The sequence below is a fragment of the Ursus arctos genome, unplaced genomic scaffold (genome assembly GCF_023065955.2).
Source record: "Ursus arctos isolate Adak ecotype North America unplaced genomic scaffold, UrsArc2.0 scaffold_32, whole genome shotgun sequence".
In the NCBI taxonomy this organism is placed as follows: Eukaryota; Metazoa; Chordata; class Mammalia; order Carnivora; family Ursidae; genus Ursus; species Ursus arctos.
This window is the reverse complement of record NW_026623008.1, coordinates 32,097,760-32,122,452: the sequence shown is the minus strand read 5'-3', so window position 1 is coordinate 32,122,452 and position 24,693 is coordinate 32,097,760. Positions and strand designations below refer to the sequence as shown.

The 24,693-nt window shown below is 47.4% G+C and overlaps 1 long non-coding RNA gene across 1 annotated transcript; it reads right to left on the bottom strand.

Annotated features, from left to right (window-relative positions):
- Positions 1-21,677: 21,677 nt before the first annotated feature.
- Positions 21,678-24,388, bottom strand: LOC130542312 (uncharacterized). Its single transcript, XR_008956791.1, has 2 exons — positions 24,256-24,388; positions 21,678-22,297 (listed from the first exon to the last, which is right to left on the bottom strand). It is a non-coding gene; the product is annotated as an uncharacterized LOC130542312 (long non-coding RNA).
- Between the last annotated feature and the right edge of the window lie 305 nt (positions 24,389-24,693).

Sequence of the window (24,693 nt, the reverse complement as noted above, 5' to 3'; positions counted from 1 at the left end):
ACACAGGGGCAGAGCCTTGCCTGAAACAGAGCTGTTGCCAGCGGGGCAGGGGTGGGGTGGGGTCTCCTCATCTGCTCCTTCAGAAGTAATGGCAAGGAAAGCCACAGGAGCAGGCCAGCCAGTGACCCAAGGAAGACTGGAACGTCCTCTGCTTAGAAGTCTGTCTGGAGTGTGTGTGGTACAGAGCTCAGCACAGGAGACCATCAACACGGACCTGCTCAACGGAGGGAAGGAGGGAGGCCTGAGCGGTGGCAACGAGCCACGCACCCAGAGTATTCGTGCCCCTTAAATCCCCATCAGCAGGCAGGTGGGGACATTTCCCCCCACGGACAACTGGCATTACCTGTGTCTCAGGTACGGCGGAGAGGTTGCCCCAACACAAGATCCTCTTCCAGCCCCGGCCAAGCCTCTGGCCAGTCCTCTGGTAGGGGGCAAGGGCCTTAATGGCACTGGGCCTCGATTTTCTCATCCTTGCAATGGGAATCACAGCACGTCCAGCAGACAGAACTGCTGTGCAGTGAACCCGGGCACTGCCTGTCCAGGGCGTGGCACTCTTGCCGGCCGGACAAGTGCAGAAACAAGGGGCAGGCAGAGATGGTCTTTGGAGCAAGGTGGGCCTGGCCAGGGGAGATCCCCACGAAAGGGCACTTCTGGGCGAGCAAGGAAGTGGTTAGGCGGGCCCTCTTTTCTGGCTCTGAATCCTGGGAGGGCTGCAGTAATCAGCTCCTCCTGAGAAATTCTCGCATCCCTCAGAGAGCGGTGATTTGCTTTGCAGGAGAAGCTCTAATGACAGGAGGGGCCCCGAGTAGAACCGCCAGCCTGGGCCCGCCTGGACGTTCCCCACTCCCCTCCACCCAGAAAGCCCTCTGTTCCTGGGGGCAGGCTGTGAGGACAGCGCCAGCTGCCTGAGGGCCCCTCCCCGGGCAGGACAGATTCCGTGGTCACTGAGTGCCTCTTCCTCCTGGCTGCCCGCCCCCTGTGGCCAGAGCTGCGAGCAGGACAAAGGCGAGGGGTTCAGGCCCTCGTGGCTCTTCTGTGTTTCAGGCTGAGGCCCTTTACTTCCTACAAGCTGAGCCTGAAAGCCACCAATGACATCGGGGACAGTGACTTCAGTGCGGAGATGGACGAGGTAACCATGCTGCAGGACGGTGAGCCAGCTGGGACCCAGGCAGGCATGCAGACACGGGCATCTTCCATAACTGCCGCCTTTGGACCTGAAGACATGGGCTCTCACAGAGAGGCCCTGCTTCATCCCGAGCCAGGAAGGGGTCACCCCGGGGAGAGAGGGCAGTGGCTGCTGAGCAGTGGGGTTCCGTGAGCAGCAGACAGCTCGGAGCACTCCGAAGCCTCTCGCTGTGGATCTACTTCAAGGGCTCACAAGTGGAACAGAGGTTCCTTTGATTGGTTTCCAAACCCCTATGATTCATTAGCATCCTAGAACTTGAATAATTTATAAGGTCAAAGGGTAACCGGGTGTTTTTTTTTTTTATAAGAATAGTTTTTTATTATATTACGTTAGTCACCATACAGTACATCCCTAGTTTTCGATGTAAAGTTCCATGATTCATTAGTTGCGTATAACACCCAGTGCACCATGTAATACATGCCCTCCTTACTACCCATGACCAGCCTACCCCATTCCCCCACCTCCTCCCCTCTGAAGCCCTCAGTTTGTACTGGGTTTTGAGAGGTTTCCCCGTTTTTCTCATTCACGAACCACTCCTCAGTTTTGCCGTTTGACAGAAGCACAGGGAAGTGATTGAGTTGAGATCCCCTGAAAGCTCCAGGTGGTTCTTACCCATTGTCTCCCACCTCAGGAGCAGACCCCAAGATACCTTGTGCTTTTGGGTGCTGATCCTGCCAGGCCCGGTGGCAGGCCAACTTTTAGGAGAGGAGGGTCGCTCTTGCTTCAAGATGCTGGGGCTCAGATCCCGGGCTGCAAACCTGAGCCCTCAGCTCACCCAGCAGCGCTGGGTACTCATTCCACACGTTTCCGTCTTCCTCTTTTATAACCTGGGAGCATGGGTCCTAACGTGAGTCCTTGGGTGCGCTGGGGACCAGCAGAGAGGTTCGGGGGACCCTTCCAGCTTCTCCGCCTCACGCGGAGATTCCCCTTCTGCACACACAAGGTGCCTGTCGCCAGGACAAGCCCCTAGAGAAACTGTGGTTGTCTCTGTGGCTCATACTTTAATCTTACATTTAACACAACTGGGGTTCTGTTTGGGAGTAGCACTGATTTTTAGCACATGGAAGCAAACACAGCAAGCTGATTTTGTTGGCGAGTCTTTGAGGAAATTGCAAGCCAGTGAGCAGGACACTGCAGACTCCCTTTGCCCTTACAAGGCTCAGGCTCCAGCAGACCTGGCTTGTTTTGGAAAAAACAAAAACTAAAACATTCAAGGGCCTCTCCAGGTTCCTAAAGGCCTGTCCTAATCCTTTGATATTTAATCCTTTCTTTTGATGTACCTACCTGTTACCTTCCTCCTTTGAGATTTGCAGTTTCTCTTCACAGTTGACTGCCTTGTGTTTGCATGGTACCGCCCCCAGAACCACAGAGCCACTGAGCTGCACAGACTCCGGGGCTTGGGGGGCCCTGGGCTGGGGTGGGGCGGCGGGGGGGCTTTCCATGTGTGGGTGGTTTGCTGATAAACATTTTCTTGTTATGGTGGTTGGGATACTGAGAGGCCATCAATCCAGTGTGATCTGGAAAGCTGGGTAAGGGTCTACCATGGACTTCAGACAGACCAACAGGAGGCCAGAGAACATGCAGTAGAGGGCTCCCCAGAAGGCAGGATGGGGGGCTGCAGGTGTGCTGATACCGCCATGTCCCCGGTGCTGGGTGCCCTGGCAGATGCAGAGGAGACTCACAGAGCAGGTGACCAAGAGGCCAAGTCTCAGTCAAGTGGGTATGGGGTGGGGAGAACAGCCTCAGTCATTCCACTCAGTGACTCTTGCCAAACATTTGATATACCGTCTCAGGATCTTACAGTGGGCAGCCATGCAAGGGCCAACTCAGTATGCCTTTTGGGTTCAGTGGGAGCAGGGGTAGGGAAGGGGTGTCTGAGGAGGCCCGTGGGACAAGACGGATGGTGCAGGACTGAGTTTCCAGCGTGTAGGGCACGGCCAAGGCAGAGCCAAACTGACCTTGGCCCTCCAGAGAGCAGAGCTGAGCCCCACCATTGCCCAGAACATGCAGCTGTCCCTGCACCCCCAGAAGTCAGCCTCCCTCCCTCAGAGTCTGAAACCAAGACCACTCTGGCCGGGGTTGACCCTCTATCCTGTTCAGAGCCTCTTTGAATTAAGTCCCTCCAGTAAATGATGCCTCTCCTCCAGGGATGGGTGCGTGCCCCTGAGAAGATGTGGGAGAGCAGGAAGGCTCCCCAGGCAGGGTTCCCAGGGAAGACAGCCAAGCGCCTTTGTGTGTGTCCATGTGGGTCTGCTGGGGGGTGGGGGCGATAAAGGCGTGATGTTATCTTGTCATCTGCATCAGAATCTGGTCCCTTCTATCCTGGCAGAAACAGGCTCCACAGGCAGAGAAGGGCATCCACAGGGAAGGGAGGCCAAGGCCAGAATGTTGGTTTGCCGGCTTGCTTCCCCAGCAACCCCCCGAAGCCAGTCTCTGGTCCTGCGTCCTCACCGGAACCAGGAGGGAACTGGCATTCCTGAGGAGTGGTAATGCATCCTCCCGCGTAAAGGATGAGAAGTACACCTCTACCCTCCCTGCTCTGTGGCCGTCGAAGCCCCCTCTCTAGAGGCAGCAGCTGCTTGAACACTTACAGAACACTTATTTTTTTATAATATTTTTTTATTATGTTGGATGGATAATCCTTTTAATGTACTTTTGGATCCTATTAGCCAGGATCTTGTTGAGGATTTTGGCATCCATATTCATTAGGGAAATCGGTCTGTAATTCTCCTTTTTGATGGGGTCTTTGCCTGGTTTGGGGATCAAGGTAATATTGGCCTCATAGAATGAGTTTGGTAGCTGACCTTCTGTTTCTATTTTTTGTAATAGCTTTAGGAGAATAGGTATTATTTCTTCTTTGAATGTTTGGTAGAATTCCCCAGGAAAACCATCCGGGCCTGGAGTTTTGTTATTTGGAAGGTTGTTTATCACTGACTCAATCTCTTCATAACTAATTGGCCTGTTTAAGAAATCAATTTTTTCCTGTTTCATTCTTGGTAGTTTATAGGTTTCCAGGAAGGCCTCCATCTCTTCCAGATTGCTTAATTTATTGGCGTATAGCTGTTGGTAAAAGTTTCTAATAATCCTTCCAATTTCCTTGGTGTTGTGACCTCTCCTTTTTCATTGATAATTTTATTAATTTGGGTCCTTTCTCTATTCTTCTGGAGAAGTTTGCCAGTGGTTTGTCAGTTTTATTGATTCTTTCAAAGAACCAGCTTCTAGTTCTGGTGATCTGCTCTACTGTACTCCTGGTTTCCTGCCTCTCATGGGGCCCAGCACCATTTGAAATCTAAGGATTGGAGTGTGTTTTCTAGACAGTGGCGGTATTGTGGTCACACTGAGTACAACTCATAACAGACACCAGTGTTTCTCAATTGGTCACAACATTTAATCCGGCTGTTCTGAAACTTGCAGTGGCTCATACAGTCTGACACTCAAGTGCAGTTCCCTTTGTGTGGCTGTAGACTCTCCTAAGTGGATTTTGAGGCCATTTTTAAGCAGCAGCAGCAACAACAATAACAACAACAACAAAACCCCAAAAAACAAAACAAAACCACACAAAATCTTAGCAATAGATCACATCACGCACATTGGCCTCAGCAGAGGGTGGACCCAGTGTTGTAAGAGGCACCTTCCTAAGAGGAGCACGACTGCCACCTGGATGGGGGGAGCAGCAGCGGGGCCTCTCAGGATGTATTTGGGGTTTGTTTCTTCTCTCACGCGGGCTCCATCACGTGCAGAAGACCAGGTCCTGTGTAGGGTGCCGATCGACCAGAGGTGGACAAGACAGATGCCAGGCCTTAAAGAGCTCCTGTTTCCTGGGCTGAGCCCTAGGACACATCAATGGGAAGACAGTGGAGGAGGAGCTGGGAGGAGACCCTGAGCGGGTTTGTTCACCTCCCTGAGCCTCGGATTTCTCACCTATACATGGCACTCACACCTCCAGAGCCACAGGGGACTGAATGGCAACGTGGCCGTGAGGCGCATATAAAGTGCCCTGCATGGTGTGCTCTCAGGGGACAGCTAAATGCAGGTGCTGCTGTGGCCCTGATGCTGCTGGTAATGGGCTGCTTTTTTCCACCTCTTTTTCCCCACAGGGCCATCCAGGAGATCCTGCTCACCAGCTCAGAAGGCCTGTGCCCTGGAGCCTCGAGTGAGAGGAGCCGTTTTGATAGTGACTCGCAGCTGGCCATGGAGCTGTCTGCCAAAGAGCTGGAGGAGTGGGAGCTCCGGCTCCAGGGGAGGAGGAGGAGCTCCAGTAAGTCTTACAGCTGTCTCTCACGGAGAAATAGACCTTTCTGCTCACGGGCTGCACAAAGCAGGGCTTCTGGGCTGCACGCAGGTGCTGCATCACTCGTGCCCTGGGGCTGAAACAAATCAACAAATCATAAAATGGGCAGAAGATATGAACACTTTTCCAATGAAGACATACAAATGGCTAACAGACACATGAAAAAATGTTCAAAATCATTAGCCATCAGGGAAATTCAAATCAAGACCACACTAAGATACCACCTTATTCCAGTTAGAATGGCAAAAATTGACAAGGCAAGAAACAACAACTGCTGGAGAGGATGTGGAGAAAGGGGATCCCCCTACATTGTTGGTGGGAATGCAAGTTGGTACAGCCACTCTGGAAAACAGTGTGGAGGTCCCTTAAAAAGTTAAAAATTGAGCTACCCTATGGTCCAGCCATTGCACTACTGGGTATTTACCCCAAAGATACAGACGTAGTAAAGAGAAGGGCCATATGCACCCCAATGTTCATAGCAGCATTGTCCACAATAGCTAAATCGTGGAAGGAACCGAGATGCCCTTCAACAGATGACTGGATTCAGAAGTTGTGGTCCATATATACAATGGACTATTACTCAGCTATCAGAAGGAACGAGTTCTCAACATTTGCTGCAACATGGACGGCACTGGAGGAGATAATGCTAAGTGAAATAAGTCAAGCAGAGAAAGACAACTATCATATGATTTCTCTCATCTATGGAACATAAGAACTAGAATGATCAGTAGGGGAAGAAAGGGATAAAGAAAGGGGGGTAATCAGAAGGGGGAATGAAACATGAGAGACTATGGACTCTGAGAAACAAACTGAGGGCTTCAGAGGGGAGGGGGGTGGGAGAATGGGACAGGCTGGTGATGGGTAGTAAGGAGGGCACATATTGCATGGTGCACTGGGTGTTATACGCAACTAATGAATCATCGAACTTTACATCGGAAACCGGGGATGTACTGTATGGTGACTAACATAATAAAAAACCATTAAAAAATAGAATGACAATAAATAGAGGTCCATAAAACTATAAAACTCAGCCCTGGGGGTGCCTGGGTGGTTCATCGGCTAAGCGACTGCCTTCAGCTCAGGTCATGATCCTAGGGTCCTAGGATGGAACGCCACATGGGGCTCCCTCCTCAGCGGGGAATCTACTTCTCCCTCTCCGTCTCTTCTCCCACTTGTGCTCTCTCTCTCAAATAAATAAATAAAGACTTTAAAAAAATTAAAAAAAAAAAAACACTTAGCCCTGGCCTTTACTGTTTGGGGGGAGCATCAGAATGACTCAATATGGGATGTGAACAATCTCAAAAGCAGACCAGAATTCCCCTTCCCTATAAGTGCTCACAATAGGAAAGGGAAAGCGATGGATGTGACCATGTGATCTTTTGAGGAAGAATCCAATGAAGTTAGTTCTTGGCACTGTGCTAGGCACTTTGGAGGAACAGGAAGGTCAGAGGGGCTGCCCAGAGGGACCCTCGGCTCCGTCAGAGGGAAAGAAGATGACACAAAGGGAACAACTAAGTGCTAACCTGACTAGCACAATCTCGAGAAATGTTAGTAAAGCACAGGATGAGCTGGGCCCTGAAGGATGTGCCATATTAAAACATCAAGCACACAGGAAGGAAACTTGTGGCATCAGGGCAGAGAGGGACACACCTCTTGAGGGATGGGAGAAAGCAATCCTGACACCACCCGAGGATACTGGAGACCAATGACGATTCATGGTTACTGGGAAAAGGTGGAGCTGAGCATGGAAGACTCTGGAAACTACCCATGAGGCATGAAAAGGTTTGGGGTCAACCCACATGTGCTGATGTAGAACAATCTTCAAGAGGTAGGAGTGAATGAAGAGCACAAAATACAAAACGTTGACTGGACACCACATACCACTTCTTTAACAAGGAAAGGGGCCTGTATGTTTGCACGTACAGAGGAATTTCTGAAAAACCCCAAGCAAACTATTAATCATGGTTGCTTCAGAGGAGCAGTGCCAGGAGTATGGGGTGGGAGCAGGAGACTTATTTTTTTACCTATTTGAAGGCAAGGGGTGGAGGCAGAGAAAGGGAAGGAAGCGGTTGGGGGCGAGACGCCAGCAAAGGAGTTTGGGCTTGAAGCAGTAGGCTGGTAACCTTCCCTCTCCACTTCATCACAAATGTTGAAGATCGGTAAGTCGAGTAGCAGGTTAGATCAGAAAGCTCTAGAAATGGATGAAAGAAATGTGATGAGAGAGGCATGAAAGAGCAAATTTGGGTTAAGTGAGTAGAAGGATTGAAAAGAAACAAGTTCTCTTATTTTAATATAGAAGAAAAGACCACTGTCTTACATTAGTGGTCACGCACAGAAACTGCAATTTATCAAAAACAACAAAAAAAGGGGGAAACAGTAATATTGAAATCATTACCAAAAGACATTTTATTTTTGCTGCTTTTTCAGTTTTGTAGGCCACATTATTTAGAGTTTGACAGAAGGAAAATGAAGAGTATAGAAGTAACGTCTACAGGGCAGATCTTCCCTCTTAGAAGGAAATGTATACACATACGAGTTATCATTCAGGATTTGAAGCAGGAATTACCATTCTCAAACACAACCCTCCAACCACCTGAACAATCCTGGAAGGATCCATTTGATGACAACACGTAGAATGATTCAGCAGACCACCAAGTGCAGCTCTGTCTTGTCAATCCCACGGCAAATGCTAACATGCTCTCGGGTTTCGGTCAAGCTGAACTTCCCTGGGGCATGCTGGTCTCAGCAAAGACATCGCAACAAGGATCTTATCGTGTACCCACACATGAGCATTCAAGAAGGCAAACCCTCAATGGTTTACAGTATTTGGCCCAGTGTTCTAAAGACCGCCACATCCAAGGCAAATCAGGAGGTATAGAATAGGGTGACGGGGCTGTTGCTGTGGCTTTACAGGAGATCCCCCAACCCACGGCTGAGCCCTGGGACTTCCTGTCTGGGTGCCAGTGATTATCTTCAAAGCTGGAGGCCAGCTGGGAGGAAAAGTGGTCTGTTGGGCCACTTGATTAAGTGTTAGTTGGAGAATTTTCCACTGAGCATCCATTTTGCAGTGCAGCTAAGGAAGGAGGAAAACAAACAATGTCACTCTCGCGAATAGTCTGTGGGGAAACGCCTGTTCTATGAAGAAGCCCACTGCCCACAGGCCCACCAAAATGGACAAAGCGTTAGTCTACAAATGTGCGAGGAGTGGGCTCCTAATCCATCCCGGATGGTGGCGTTCTTCCCCTGCCGCTGTGAGAGAGCTGCCTGCATATGACAGTCCTGCCCTCTATTAAGACTTCAGAAGCTTCCAGGGGCAGCAGTTGGCCCTAATGAGGATTTGAGCAAGGTAAGCAGATATCTGTTCTCTTTTATTCCCGGATCTTGGTCCGTATAGTCAGAAGGGTGCTTCATTGGCCATGTTTCTGTGGAGTCAGCGGGGGTGGGATGGTCTAGAGCAGGGGCAGCCAATGGTAGCCCACAGCGCCCACCACCTATCTGCATAAATACACTTTCACTGGGAACACAGACACTGCCGTTCGTTTACATGTTGTCCGTGGCTGCTTTCACAATACAATGACCAAGCTGAACTGTGACAGGACCATATGGCCTGCCAAGATTAAGATCGTTTTTATTAGTCCCTTTCCAGAAAAAGTCTGCCGACCTCTGGCTTAGAGGCTGGTAGCAGGACTGGTAAGTTCCTACTTCATCAAATCCCATCCTACCCGTCACAACTTCTACCTCCACTTTCATAGAATGGAGGTGGCCCTCCATCTGGGGAACAAAAGAGTCCAGGAACAGCATATTGGGAAAAAGTCTAAACTGTGCTGCCGTCACTTAGAAGAAGTTGGCTGGTTCCCTCTGACCCGTCCACCACATGGTCAGGACTGTACTTGGCTGTTGGAGACCAGCTCAAACCCCGTGGTTTGATGTAAAATGAGAATACAGCACAGGTGCTCTAGGCTTTTGGTGCTGTAAATGTGGGGGTCCCTAGGGGGACTGACTCACATGGCCGGGCTTACACGAACAGATACTGTAGAGTTATGGGGTGCCCTCACTGCAATGAGAAAGACGAAGAAATGAGCTCTTAATTTATTTTAGTCATGCAGGATTGGGGGGGTCAGATTCACCAGTGGACAAGGATGGTTGTACCTGGCTGGGAGGCTGGAGAGAGTCAGTCATTTGAAATGAGAAGTTTGGAGAAGAACAAGCCACTGTTCTGGCCAGCACCAAAGAACTTTCACGGGCCATGAGCTGACTTGGTCTTGGCTTGGGCTCAGCCTGGAACACTGGGTTTGTCTGGCCCAGCAAGGAATTTTTCCCAGAACTAAAGAGTGTAACCACCTCACGGGAAGGGACACAGAAACCAGGAAGAGGTTCCACTGGGCCCTGTTCCATTCTGCCGGCCACTGACATGACTTCTCCCGATCTTTGAGTATGAAAAGGAGCACCTGCATTACTGTGACTTCACAGGGTGAGCACACTGAGATCTGGCAACTTTAGGTTTTATTCCCTCAGCAAGATATAAATCTCCTAATTAATCATCAATCAAATCATCAAAGCCTAACAGAGAGGTGGGTTTAGTTTACACTCTCATAAAAGGAGCTCAACTTTTCCAGAGTCAATTTTGAGATCAGTCCTAGGTGTCTGACAGCATCTTTCTCCTGCATGTAATAGCTACAGATGAGGGGCGCCTGGGTGGCTCAGGTGGCTAAGCAACCGTCTTTGGCTTGGGTCATGATCCCAGGACCCTTGGATCAAGCCCCACATCTGCCCGGCTCAGCGGAGAGTCTGCTTCTCTCCCTGCCTCTGCCCCTTCCCCCGTTGTGCTTTCTCTCTCACTTGCTCTCTCTCAAATAAATTAATTAAACTCTTTAAAATAAAATAAAAAAAAGCTACGGATGAACACTTGATTTCCTACCAAAATCAAAATAGGAGCAAAGAGTAACATAAAATTTACAAAGCTTTTATTTATTTATTTATTTTAAGATTTTTATTTATTTATTTGGCGGTGAGAGAGGAAACACAAGCAGGGGGAGTGGGAGAGGGAGAAGCAGGCTTCCCGCTGAGCAGGGAGCCCGACCTGGGGCTTGATCCCAGAACTCTGGGATCATGACCTGAGCCGAAGGCAGACACTTAATGACTGAGCCACCCAGGTGCCCCCAAAGTCTTTACTTTCTTGTTAATAAAAGAGTGTGCTTAATATTTAAAATGATCACAATTAATACAGTAGAGTTTTTTCCTTGAACTGGTGAAGCTGATCCACTGGACAGGTGTGTATATAGTGGTGCGAGTTAAAAGCCTTCAATAAATTACTGACCTTAGAACCGAAGCTACAAACACCCTATGTCAGAAAATACCTTCTGCTTTCTGTCTTACATTTAATTTCATTGGACACAGAAGATTCAAAAAGAATGTCTTTCTTCTTAATGAGCAGAAAACTGTAAAACTTTTCAGAGAGAGAAATTTTTTCTGCTTAGAAGTTTTTTTTACATAAATGATTAAACAAGACATACATAATATAAAATACCTAAAGAGAAGAAAAAGTATTAAAATATTAAAGTGTTTAATTCTGACTTAATATATTCTTTAGCAATTCTTATCGGCCAGATTCCTTCACAAACACCCTCACTCAAGTATCACAGAACCCTTGTGAAATGGGCTCCAGGCGCCCGTTTTACAGATGAGAAAACAAAATCTTATTAAATTTGCCCAGGGTCATCTACGTATTAAGTAGACTTCCCATTAAATCACACTGATTCAAAAACGATTCTGTAAAACCCAAACATGAAGAAAATCCAGAAACGTAATGTCTAAAAACCAACAGAATATTTAGATGTAATTTGCCTTCATTTTCCCAATTAATACTTCCCAATTCATAATTGTAAAGATTGCAAGCGCCAATACAAAGGATCAAATAACTGAACTCTGCCACTGTTAAAAACTATTATTGTTAATACCTGAGAGACCACTAGGTGAGAGAATGCAGAAAAACTGTAAAGGGCGTCTATTTCAACCATTTCATGGGCCTGTTGTGCTCTGCCCCTGGAGACCACTAGTCTGGTCCTGTTGCAAGAGACTGGGGGCTTCTTGCTCCCGCTGCTGGCCGATGAGCGCCCTCTAGGGGTAGTTTATGAAAGCTCGTCAGTCCTTAACATGGGGAGGAAATTCTATACCCCATTAATATGAAAGCCTCAAATCACTCTCCTCCAAAACCGTGCTACTGAAAACGGCGCACTTATTACTGAAAATTTGTAAATAAGGAGCTCAATGAAAGTACAAATCCGCAGGCAAGATGTGAAAAAAAACAAAAACAAAAAACCATAGACCGTTCCCCACTCCTTGTGGAAGCTGGACTGGGCAAGTAATCTGGTCATTGGCCAACTGAATAGCTTAAATAACACTTAATTTGAAGATTAGAAAGGGGTCACTGCTTATGGAAATGATAAAACCAGTTTTCAAGGGGTCCAAAAGCACATCAAATCTCAGTAGCTACAGAGCATGTTTTCAGAAATAAAAAATGCCTTTCATTTTAGCAAATACCTTATTTCCTTCCTACCAGTTCTGAAACTACTTTACCATGAAACAGCCCTACAAGTGTTTTCTTTTTATTTCATAAAAGTAAATTCAATTTCTAAACATAAAAATAACTTTAGATCTCCCTTTCAGACTCCTGTACTCAGTTCGTCATTAAAGTTATGTATTTAAAGTTTAAACCTGTGTTTAAATACTCACATAGTGTTTATTAAACAGAGCTTTAAAAAACACCTGGCAGCAATGCATTTTTTTCCTGAAAAAAAAAATTATTTTCAAACGATTCGAAAATTCTAAAACCCCTATTTATTTAAAACTGTTGGCAATTTGCATCCTCAAATTCCACAGGATAAGAGAGAAAAGAGAAAAAGAATAGGAGAAAACATTTTAAACTGTACAAATCCAGGAAATAAAAACACATATTAGACGAGAAGCTGTCTTTATCTTCCTGTTTATCTACATACCTTTCCCTTCAGAACTTGAGGTCAAAAATCATGTCTTCCTTATCTGTTGTTTCTGGAGGGTTCACTGGTGACAGAGTAACTCTAAGATGCCATTGGAAGTCTTCAGCAGAAAGCTAATGTTATTGGGAAAATCCTAATTTCAGTAGTTCCCCACGGCTCTATAGCTGCTCTGAGCAACCCTCTCTTCTTCCTGTTGTCTATACGCTAAACATGAGGTTTCCCACATTTTCACACCATTTAACGCTGCCTCTCGCGTAATTTTTCAGTCACAAATACTGCAGTGTGGTACTTTTATATATGTGTATATGCCAATTAGTATTCCTCTAATACTTCTTATTATCATAAATTATTTTCTTCCTGTTATTATTGTTATTTTTTCTCTTTAAGTGATTTCCTTTAAAAACAAAAAATCAAAAGACATCCCTTGAGGTAAGTTCAGGATGAGCCCACATGACTGCCTACTGCTCTATTCCCAGTCACCACACTGGACCTCCATCTCTTTTCCAACAGACATTTTGAGGTTCCTGGCATTTCTAGCAATCGCTATACGCAGGAAGCAACACGTCCTGAGTGAGAACGTTTGCTCTGTTTTCCTTAAGTAAATGAGGAGACTCCTAAGCAAGAGGGTGGCATTCTCATATTTTTGTCCCCTAACAGGAAAATAATTAGAGCCATTTTCCTTCATTTCCCTGAACTACCTTTCCAAATAGATACACTAAAGTGGGTGCCTTCGAGTTGCATGCCTGTGTCTGTAACCGTGCACCTGTACTGGCAATTTAATCAAGAGGGCTTCTGGAAAAGAAACCGATGACAGGTTGAAATCAGTGCCCTTCCCTTCCTTCAATTCTTCAGAAAGTTGCACAGAAATGGGGTCCTTATGCCCTGCACTTCAGTACCAGCAACCAAGACAAAGACACCAGACACACATTTATATGTGTATTTTATTCTAATTCTGGCTTTCCATTCCAAGAAGCAGGGATCATGCCCACTGCCTGCCCCCCATACATACCCCACCCCCACCCCTGAGGACTGCGAGGGGGAGAATGCCCACCTCTGGGTCCAGTCACTTAGGAATTTCTTATCCTAAGAAACTCAATAGATCAGTTGTCCATGATATCCCTGACCAGGTTCCTCTTCCTTCCTCACTTCTCAGCCATACCCCACAAGGGGCCATCACTCCCAAATTCCCATCTCTAGGTCAGACATTCACGCAGAGTTCCAATCCCGATGTCTGTCATTCAGGTGTCCCAAAAGCACCTCCAACTCCATGCGTCTCCACAGGCTCACTTGTGTCTCTGAGCCAGGGAGTGGCATCAACCTTCCAGAAAGTATCTTTCCACTAGAAACCTCCTTTCCCCACCTGACATTGTCAGCTCATCACCACATCCTGTGAACTTAAAATTCTAAGCATACTAGGAATCCCTCATTCTCTACCTCTCTATAGCCACCTCCCTAGGCCAAGCTTCAATTATGAGACAATTGGCCAACTGAAACACCCCCTAAGTCTGCCCAAAACCTGCCTCCCAAAACCTGTTGATGCTAAACCAGCATGTTCTCCTGCTGCCTTCACCTGCAGCCCTTTGCTTTTAAGGTGAAATCCTCAAGTGACCCGGATGCTTTGCATGGCTTCATGTGATTCATTCTCTTCTTGCTTCCAACCCACACACCCTGTCAATGCCTCATGCCCTCTTTCCCTTCCTCTCTAAGTCCTTCCTCTTACCACTCCATTTCTCTTGTCAGCTGCTACTCATCCATCAGACCCCAGCGTGAGAATTATTCCCGAAAATTCCCTTCCCTTGAGACCCTCAGACGCTTACAGCCCCGGCTACTTCTCCTCCATGGGATTGTCACAGCTGGTAAATGCAAACCAAAAAACTGATCCGGCTGACTATTCAGCTGATGTGTTTCCCCTCCATTCGACTGGAGGTCCTGTGAGGAGCGACCACGTCCGTCTTACTCACCGTTGTAGGCTATCTAGCCCAAAGTCTATACATAACTGCTGTGTGATGAATATTTGTTCAAAAAAATGTTTTTGTATGAGCAAAGTGTAGAGCTCATGAAACAAAATTGCTAATACGTGAAAAATAAGGAGATGGTGTTCTTGACCTCTTTTATAACTGCACCGTATACCTAACACACAGACCAAAGAGAAAAATTTGCTTAATTGTCAGAAGAAAATATTGATTCCTCACTAAATTCCAAGCATTATGTGCATTCTGCTATATGCTAAGCAGGCACTATCTTATTGAATCAGTTCAGGGTAGACTAACATTTGGGGGCACCAATCAGTATGCCCGGCAGGGACACTGTACAAGTTTCCCTGTGTCATCACAGATGGACACAGCAGCTCTTTGGGACAGGAACCCTCTCCGTTCACCAAGTGATTAAACTGAAGCTCAGAAAGTTCATGAGCTGCTGAAGTGCATGCAGGCAGTGAAGTGGCAAAGCCCACGTGTCATCTTTGATCAGATCATTCGACGACTTCCAGCACTCGTTCCAATGCAACTGTTGGCCGAAACTGCGACAAATCATAGAAATGCGCGTCTTGGACTGCTAGCTAGACTCCCTAGAAGACTGATTTGGATGATCCAAAATACTTTATGTCCTAATTTGTGTTATCTACTATGGGAAGAGGACAGAGTCCTTTATAAACCCCAGCAAAACAATTAAACAGACCCATCGCCTCCCCCCAGAAGCCTTGATAGTCTCCCCAGGGCTGGGTGGGGTGCCCACCACAGCCTTGTGCGGTGCTCTACGCTCTGCCATGCCCTGGGAGTTATAACAACGCTGGGTTATAAATGTTTCTAGGAAATTTGCTTCCTGGGCTCAATCACTATATTTTTATGACTCTTTTCAACTTACCCAAAAATCTTACAGAAAAGTTACTATTTTTTCTGCTTTCTAGACTTGGCAATTTATTCTCAGTCTGAGACCAGGTACAAAGAGACCAATTCAAAAAATATATTTATTCATCTGAAGCCGAAACACCTTTGGAATGTTTGGGTTTTGGCATTCCGAACAGGGCTGAACATTTCTTCATATTTAAATGCTCTTATAAAAAACAATCTGGTGCTTTAAAATCCAGGATGATTTTTAAAATGCCCTGTGAACTTTGGTGATATTTTTTAACCAATTTTTTAAACAAATCAAATGAAATAAATGACAGGATTCAGGAGAAAATAGCATTTTCAAGAGATTTCTTTTACACATTAAGATTGTCTTACCGAAAACGATAGGAAGAAACAGCCACAGCTGTCTATGAGAGATGTGGGGCTGGTCAAGGAGGCATCCCTCATGTGCCTCTGCAACCCGAGCGAAGAAATGTCAACTCACTCTGCACCCAGGTTCAGAGCCCCATCATTAAATTGTGTTTGTCATTGTATCAATATCCCTCAATTGACAACCTTCCTATCTAGCCTGCTGTGGGGCTTTTGCCCAAATCTCTGTCACTGTTTTTAGTACTTGATCTACTGGGACTTTCTCCAAATATCAATTCTGACAAGGGAGCAAATAAACATGTTTTCCAACATATGACCTTTAATTTTCTGTCCTAGTTGTATTTGCTGTGGATATTTGGCTGAGCCACTTACTACTCCAGTCCTTGCTGATGGAGATCTTTCTGGAATTACTCTACTTCCCTACCTCAACTAGAGCACAAGCAGTTTCCAACTTAATATAAACAAGATGATTCCAAAAATTCTATTTTAATGGATTATTTAGAACTTTAACCATATTATCCCATAGAAACACAAATAGAAAGTGTTGCTTTTTCAAATTAGCCACCAAGTGATCATTTTTTCATCACATACCTGAGGTGACGTACTGTAACACAGAAGATGTCCACCCCAGGTCCTCCTCTCAGGAAGGACTTGTTATAACTCCTGACCTTCACTTAAATTAGAGGCTCCAAAAGGAGTGAGCCCAGCTTAGACTTGAGAGAAGAATTTGACCAAGCCAATCAAGCCAGACTGCTCCCTGAGTCCTGATTACCTATTATTCCAGCCTTGTAGTCATTCAAAAATTCCCGTTCAATAAATCCTTAGCACTGACTATGTGGTCATGTTGCCATTGCCTGTCCCGTGGTCACTGTCAGAAATAAGTCTGCTTTAGAGCTGCGATCTCAGACTTCCCAGATCGTGGTCTGTGCGTTGTCCCAGTTGACTGCTTATTCTTGTCACGAGTATGTATACCACTAACCCAACTGAAGGATGGGCAGTAAATCCTGTTGGACACCAACCAGCTTTCTCTTCAGGGATGAGACAATCTTTCTCCTGCTGCCAGGATGTTGTTGGTTTCTTGCTGGACCATAGCCAAGTCCTCCCCAGCAATTGCCTTTGGCTAAAGGGAGCTGCCTTGCCCAAGGTCATGACTCCTTGCCGGGGACACCCTGCTTACAGGGGCACAAAGGCCCAGGGCTCATCATTACTCAATCTGGAACATGGCCATTCCAGAGCTCCCTGAAGGGTTGGCTGAGGACAGTTCAACTTCTCCTTTTGCCCAAACCTGCTTCCCTCACCCCTAACAGGTATTGTTCCAGAGAGAACTGCCCATCCTCTAAAAAAATAAGACAAAATCCTGCATATGAATATGTGCCTCAGAGTCCTTTCCCAGGAGAGCTCAAACTAAGGCAACTGGAGCTCTGGAGCCAGGAATAATCCTGGCAGGTCACTGGCACTCACTCATCTGCTGTCTGGTTGGCACTGAGGCCCCAGTGGAACCCTGCTGACCCCATCCAGTTGTAGCTGGGCACCTGCCAGAGGTTCCACTGGAGGTGATGTAGGCTGGCACCCCTGTGAAGGGGAGGCCGATGGAGGTGCTAATTCACATGAATTCCAGAGGTTCCAATGAAATCAGTTCTGATGCTCTGTGGAATGAGGGAGCCACCAATGCACTGCAGAAAGACAATAAAGCTTGCTTTAAATTGACCTTCTATCTAAAGTAAAATCTGAAAGCTCCTGGGCCGCTATAGCAACACAGAAAGACTTCCATGTCCTCCAGACAGAGGGCAGGACAGGCGAAAGATCAGGTGCAGGACTTCATTTAAAATAAGCAAAGACTGAATGCTCAGCCCTGGCTCTGAAATATCAAAGTCAAGGCCCTAAATGGAAAGGGGGATCCTGAGATTGAGATGGAATCATCTTGGAGAACTTTGAATCCTCATGTTTCCCTGAGCCCCTGGGGCATGCAGAACTGATCGCTTCTCCCTATTGATGACTATGCTCCCAATTGCTTAAAATTGATGCTGGGGCCTCTGGCTTATGAGACAATATGTACCACCCACAAAATTTATCCCCAGATGTCACCCAACCAACAGGTCAGCAATAAAGTATCAAGTCACAACATAACAAGTGCTATGCTGCTCTGCTGATGAAGTATGGTAGCTTAACGATGGCAGCAAACGCTTTGCTATTCTTCCCATTACAAAATGATGCCTTATCTCTTCTCCTTGAATCTGAGCTGGCCTCAGTGACTCACTTGATCAATAGGCTGTAGAAAAAGAGACACAATCATAGACGTCTGAGGCTAAGCCAGAAGAAGCCTTGTAGCTTCTGCTCTCTTGTAACACGCTGCCTGGGATACACGTAAGAAGTCTGCTACCCAGTGACACCATGCTGGGGAGGCCACTGTAGGCCCACAGCCATCACTGTTAAGACATCAGGCACATGACTGAAGCTGTCTCAGATCCTCAAGACCAACCCACTATCTAGCTACATACCTCTGGAACCTATAGAATTAATGAGCCACCTGGCTGAGCCCTATCTGTATTCCTAACCCAGAAAACATGAGATATAATAAAAGAGTTGTTGTCTGAAACCACTAAGTTCAAGGACCATGAGCTGAGGTTGCCGGAGGACATGGACAACTTGTACAAGCAAGAGCCAGGAGAGCATATATGGGACTGGATACTGGGGGTGCTGGATCAAGAATGGTAGAGCATGAAGCTGGCAGTGAGAGAGTTCAGTACGATGAGAAAACTTTCCTGTTACACAGAATTAAACATCGAGCAAGGAACTTTGTAGGATAGTTCTTAGAAGCTTGGGTAGCAATGGCCCCACTAAATGAAGTAAAAATGTCAGATCTGCTGCAGCAGAGAATAAAGAACCCATTAGAAGTCTTGTGGAGGTCATCTCCAAAGGCAAGAGAAACAAAAGAAAAAATGAACTTCTGGGACTTCATCAAGATAAAAAGCTTCTGCACAGCCAAGGAAACAGTCCCAAAAACTAAGAGGCAGCCCACGAAATGGGAGAAGATATTTGCAAATGACACTACAGATAAAAGACTGGTATCCAAGATCTACAAAGAACTTCTCAAACTCAATACACAAGAAACAAATAAATCGACAAATGGGCAGAAGATATGAACAGACACTTTTCCAATGAAGACATACAAATGGCTAACAGACACATGAAAACATGTTCAAAATCATTAGCCATCAGGGAAATACATGGAGATACCACCTTACGTCAGTTAGAATGGCAAAAATGGACAAGGCTGGAAACAACAAATGTTGGAGAGGATGTGGAGAAAGGGGATCCCTCCTACATTGTTGGTGGGAATGCAAGTTGGTACAGCCACTCTGGAAAACAGGGTGGCGGTCTCTTAAAAAGTTAAAAATAGAGCTACCCTATGATCCAGCAATTACACTACTGGGTATTTACCCCAAAGAGACAGGCGTAGTGAAGAGAAGGGCCTTACGCACCCCAGTGTTCATAGCAGCATTGTCCACGATAGCTAAATTGTGAAAAGAACCGAGATGATCTTCAACAGATGACTGGATTAAGAAGATGTGGTTCATAGATACAATGGAATATTTCTCAGCCATCCAAAAGAACAATTACACCACATTTGCAGCAACATGGACGGGACTGAAGGAGATTATGCTAAGTGAAATAAGTCAAGCAGAGAAAGACAATTATCATATGGTTTCACTCACTTATGGAACCTAAGAAATAGCAGGGAGATCAGTAGGAGAAGGGAGGGAAGAATGAAGGGGGGGGGGTAAACAGAAGGGGGAATGAACCACGAGAGACTGTGGACTCTGGGAAAGAAACTGAGGGCTTCAGAGGGGAGCAGCATGGGGGATTGGGATAGGCCAGTGATGGGTATTAAGAAGGGCACATATTGCATGGAGCACTGGGTGTTATACACAATCAATGAATCATGGAACACTATATCAAAAACTAAGGATGTACGGTATGGTGACTAACATAACATAATAAAAAATTTTAAAAAATAAATAAAACTGTCTGTTGGGGCGCCTGGGTGGCTCAATCGGTTAAGCCTCTGAGTCTTGATTTCGCCTCAGGTCATGATCTCAGAGTCGTGAGATGAGCCCTGAGTCGGGCTTGTGCTGGGCATGGAACTGCTTAAGATTCACTCTTTTCCTCTCCCTCTGTTTCTCCACCACACCCCTCTCCACAATAAATAAGTAAAAGAAAAAATAAATAAAACTGTCTGTCTTATTAATGGGACCATGTACCTGCTTCTCCGCACTAGAATGTCTGGCCCATAAAGGCACTGAATCCTGTTGTATCCTTAATACAGGGTTGCCTGGAAGACAGCGGTGCTCAGTAAATAGCTGCATGGGATGGATGGATGGATGGTTGGATGGGTGAGGAGTAAATAGGTGGGTGAATGGATGGATGCATACACGGGTACGTGGATGGATGGGTGAATGGGCAGAGGATAAAAGAGTAGATGTTTGGATATATGGATGCATGATGTATACACTGATGGACAGACAGGTGGGTAAATTAACGGGTGGGTGCATGGAAGGATGGAAGGATGTATGGGAGGATGGCTGGATGGATCGATCGGTGGACAGAAAAGAATAGATGGGTAGATATAAGGATGGAGAGGAGAAGGAATGGAAAAGTAGACGGAGGGCAGACGGAAGAATCAATGGGGGACCACATCCTTTGGGCGCTTCTGACCATGTGTTCGTGAGTTCAAGGTCCTGAATTCAAATCTCTCATGAATACGGTTTTCTGAATGAGTGAAATGAAATAAAACATGTAAAGCATCTAGCAAGGGCTCAATAAACATTAATCCTATTATTTTAGTATTGTTAAGCACTGTAATATATGTCTTGGTTCACATTTGGGTTGATTTCTGTGGGGTGTTTTGTTGTTTGTGTTGCTTGTGTTCCACGATGAATCTGGATTGTTTTTGCAATAAGAACAACCCTCTACAATAATTCTATATTGGTTTTGTAAGAAGAACCACCCACACAGTTACACTTAGAGCTTAGCATCTCTCTCCAGCATCATCTCGGGTTTCAGGCCTGGTCCAGCCACGTACCCTTCACACTACACACACGTTGGAAGCTGAAATCCCCCAGGATCGTGTTCCCCGTGGAAACACTGTCGAAGAATCCTGTCTGGAGACAGTGGCATGTAAAGGCACAGCCGGGTCAAGGAGATGCCCAGGGCACAGCCCAAGCCAGCAGCACATAAGGCCAGGTGTCCTCCAAACACTGCCTACAAGCCAGACTCCCCTCTGTGGTCCACCCTCCAAAAAATACAGTTTCTGGCTGCGAATTCAGTACCACATCCCACAAGAAGAGTTTGGGAGACATTTGGGATGTGCCAAGCTGTGGGTACAATATCTGATCTGGAGAACCCCAGGGGTTCAGCAGCCATCCTCCAGAGCAGCTGAGGTGGGTGAACGGGGCCTGGGGGACCACTAAAGGGGGGCAAGGGATGATGCAAACTAGTAGTGGTTTTCAGGATCGGCCCCAGAAGAAACCCTCCCAGGGACAGGTGCTCTCAATCACAGATGTTGGGTTGGGTTGTCTGCCTCGCGTACAAACAGCCCCGCGTGGCACCAGGAAAATAAAAATCGTGAACCATTACGGCTGCCTGTCATCGACCACTTCCTATGCACGGGATGTTCCATCACACAGTCAAAGGCGTGGAGCTCTGGTTAAACGTATTCTCAACCAGGGGCCCCCGGGTGGCTCAGTCGGTTGAGCTTCCGACTCTTGATTTTGGCCCAGGTCACAATCTCAGGGTCGTGGGGTGAAGCCCTGCATCAGGCTCCCTGCGTGGACTCTGCATGAGATTCTCTCTCTCCCTTCTCCCTCTGTCCCTCCCCCTGCTCACGCTCTTTCTCTATCTCAAATAAATAAATAAAATTGTAAAACAAAAACAAAAACAAAAAACTCCCAAGCAATGCGGAATCAGACAGCAATACAGTAGTGTTATCAGGAATTTCAACTACCGTTTATTACAAGGATTCAGGGTGACAATCACAGTAAGTACCCAGCACTTCTTGTTACAAACGTCCTAAATGACAATCATCGGAAGGAGGCCCTGACTGTGTGCCTGGCTCTGCCAGCAGCCTTCACAGACTGTGCCACAACTGTCTTATAAGAGGGGGGGAACCTCCTACTAGCCCCATTTTACAGACAAGGAAACTGAGGGTCGAACAAGTTGCCTAAATTACCCACGGTCCCAGAGCAAGTCAGGGATGACATCACCTCCGTCCATGGCTATCTCCAACCGGAAACTCACCTCTGAAAACCCTCCGAAAACCAGGCCCCATTAACCCCTTCCTCTCTCCAGCCCTCCGGGTCCCGCTGGCATCCAGGTGACTTCCTAGTTTTCAGACCTTCTTAGAGGCAGCCAGCTGACCCTGCCTCTTGTTCCAGGGGTGGGGGGTGGAGGGGTGCTGAGCCCATCCCAAAGCCACAGCTGCAGCCAGGGGAGGAGGTGGAAGGGTTCCTGGTGAGCTCATCTTCCAGGGGCCACTTCCAGGCCCAGGGACCATCCAGCTGCTTTAACTTGGACAACACCCAGGCCTCCGTGGGGACAGGAAACATCCCTGAGTGATAAGGATCAGGATTGGCTTGTAAGAGCATCCAGAATGCTTTGTGTGGGCCAACACACCTGGCCCAAGCCCCATCCTGAGTAGTCCCCATCTCCAACATGAATTGGAGCAGCACGGGGCACTCCCTGGAGGAGATGGTCTGGGGGACCCCCAGCTTAATGTCCAAATCCACCAGCTGCACACTGCAACCTTCCTAGAAAGGGGCTCACCGCTCAACCCCAGAAAAAAACACACATACATATAAAATGATTGCTAGGAGAAATTACACGCTTGCTATGTGCCAGGCACCTCTAATCCCTTCACATACATTAACTCACCGAATCCTCATGCAGCCTCCCTTTACAGAGGAGAAAGGGAGGCTCAGAGAGGGGATGTGACCTGCCTAAGGTCACACAGCTAGGAGGTCCCAGAGCCAGGATTTGAACCAAGCCAGCTGAAAATAAAGCCAACATTCTGAAACCCAAGACACGGTGCTGACAGCTTTCAATCATCGGTTCGTACACACGGTGTGACTGCCAAGCCTAGAAATCATACTTCAGAATATTACCACTGGTTATCTTTAATCGGTTTATGATTTTCATTGAGTTTTTCTCTTTCCTTTTTTTTTTTTTTTTTTTGGTTCCCAAAATACCTCAATTTACAAAAAGCACACATTGGGCTTCAATCCATAGCTGACAGCAAATAAGGCCCTGCCTTGGTTGGAGAATCTTTTCTGGAACGACCCACCGTTTGTCTTATCCATAAGCCCTGTGCCACCATCTTTCTCCTGAGCCCAGGCAGCATTGTGGTTGCTACTCCCCAGCCTGGGGGCCCTACCCCGGGCTGGGCTCCTGGAGCCTCTGCAGCCCCACAAGCTGAAATCTTTTGGGATGGAACATTGCCATCACTCAGAGCTCAGTCTCTAAGGCGAGGAGGGTCATCCCCCTTCCCCCCAGGTGCAAGAATCAGGGTTCTCCCACCACATGGAGATAAACAGTCTCAGGCTAACCAACGCAAATGGAACTTATGCACGGAACCACCAGAGCTTGCCCCGTTCGCAGGAACAGTTTGGAAACTGGCACAAAACAAGGCGATCTCTCAGAAGGCAATCAGAGATGCTTCCAGCTTGCCCGTCTGCAGCTGGAGACTCAAGCTGTGGGGGAGGGGAGGCAGCCACACCAACTCCAGCCTAGGCTGGGCACTTGTGGACTGGGAGGCTGCCCTGTAGAGTGTGGCCTGGAGAAGAGATGATGCCCCGGAGGTGGTGGGGGCACAGGTGTGCAGGGAAAGGCAGCCAATGCGTGAATGACCCCTCTTCATTATCTTGCATAGGGGACCCCGTATGCTCAAAGGCACTTTTGCAAGGGCCGTGCCAGATGCTCAAGCCCCCAAGAGAGGCTCAGGTCCCCATTATCCTGTGGATGGGGTATCAGTGAAGGAGAACAGGACCCAGAGCCCCAGGTTCCTTCAGTGGAATCCTAACTGGAGGAGATGCAGGTCCCCGCTGCCCTTGTGACCCCTGCCACTCATGTGCCCACTGATGTTCACTCTGGGCCTTCTGGGGCTAGACTCTGTAGGACTCAGGGTGCAGGAATCCCCCAGTGTGTTGTGCTCCTCTCCTGCCCCTTCCCTGAGCCCAGTGCTGTCCTCAATGAGTAAGGAAATGCATTCAGGGCTCCGAGGCTGGGACTCTCACCCATGCTGCTTTTCTGGCCTGGGGCAGTCGACCTGGCTGGTGAGCCGAGTCTCATTGCTGGGCAGCGGGCATGAACATGGCGCTCTGCACGGTGACCACATTGTGCAGGTGCAGCCCTGCCTCCCTATCCGCCACCGCCTTGTACCTCTATCAGGCTTGCCTGCCCAGGGCCTGGTGCTTCCACAACTTGTAGTAGGTGGGGTCCAGAGTAGTGGTTCCTGGGGCTTAACGGCCATGACGACAAGCACCACCACGGGCACACTAGCCGGGCTCTCACCAGTGATGTCGTACGCCATCCAGATGAGCTCATAGTGCCGCCATTTCTTCACACCTACAGGTGGAAGGAAACAGGAGTCAGCTAGCCCAGGACCACCTCCCTCCCTTGGAACCACACTGAGGGGCTGCGGGGCAGGCCGTGGGTGTCACCAGAGGGTGCTGCAACATTCTCCTCCTCCTTCCCTGGCCCCAGGGTAATAGCCACCGTGCGCCACAGCAGACCCGTCCCACTCTGAGCTCACGGTAAAGGTGGCAACAGGTCACTTATAAGACCACCTTAACTAACTAAAACTTAAATAAAAATCTGAAAAGAAATAACAGAAAAAAACCGTACGGACAATACATTTAGAGCAACCTCTGAATTTACTGAAAAAACCCATGTAATAAGCAAACTGCCCAGTTCAGACCCACGTTGGCCAAGTGTCAACAGCAATACTGG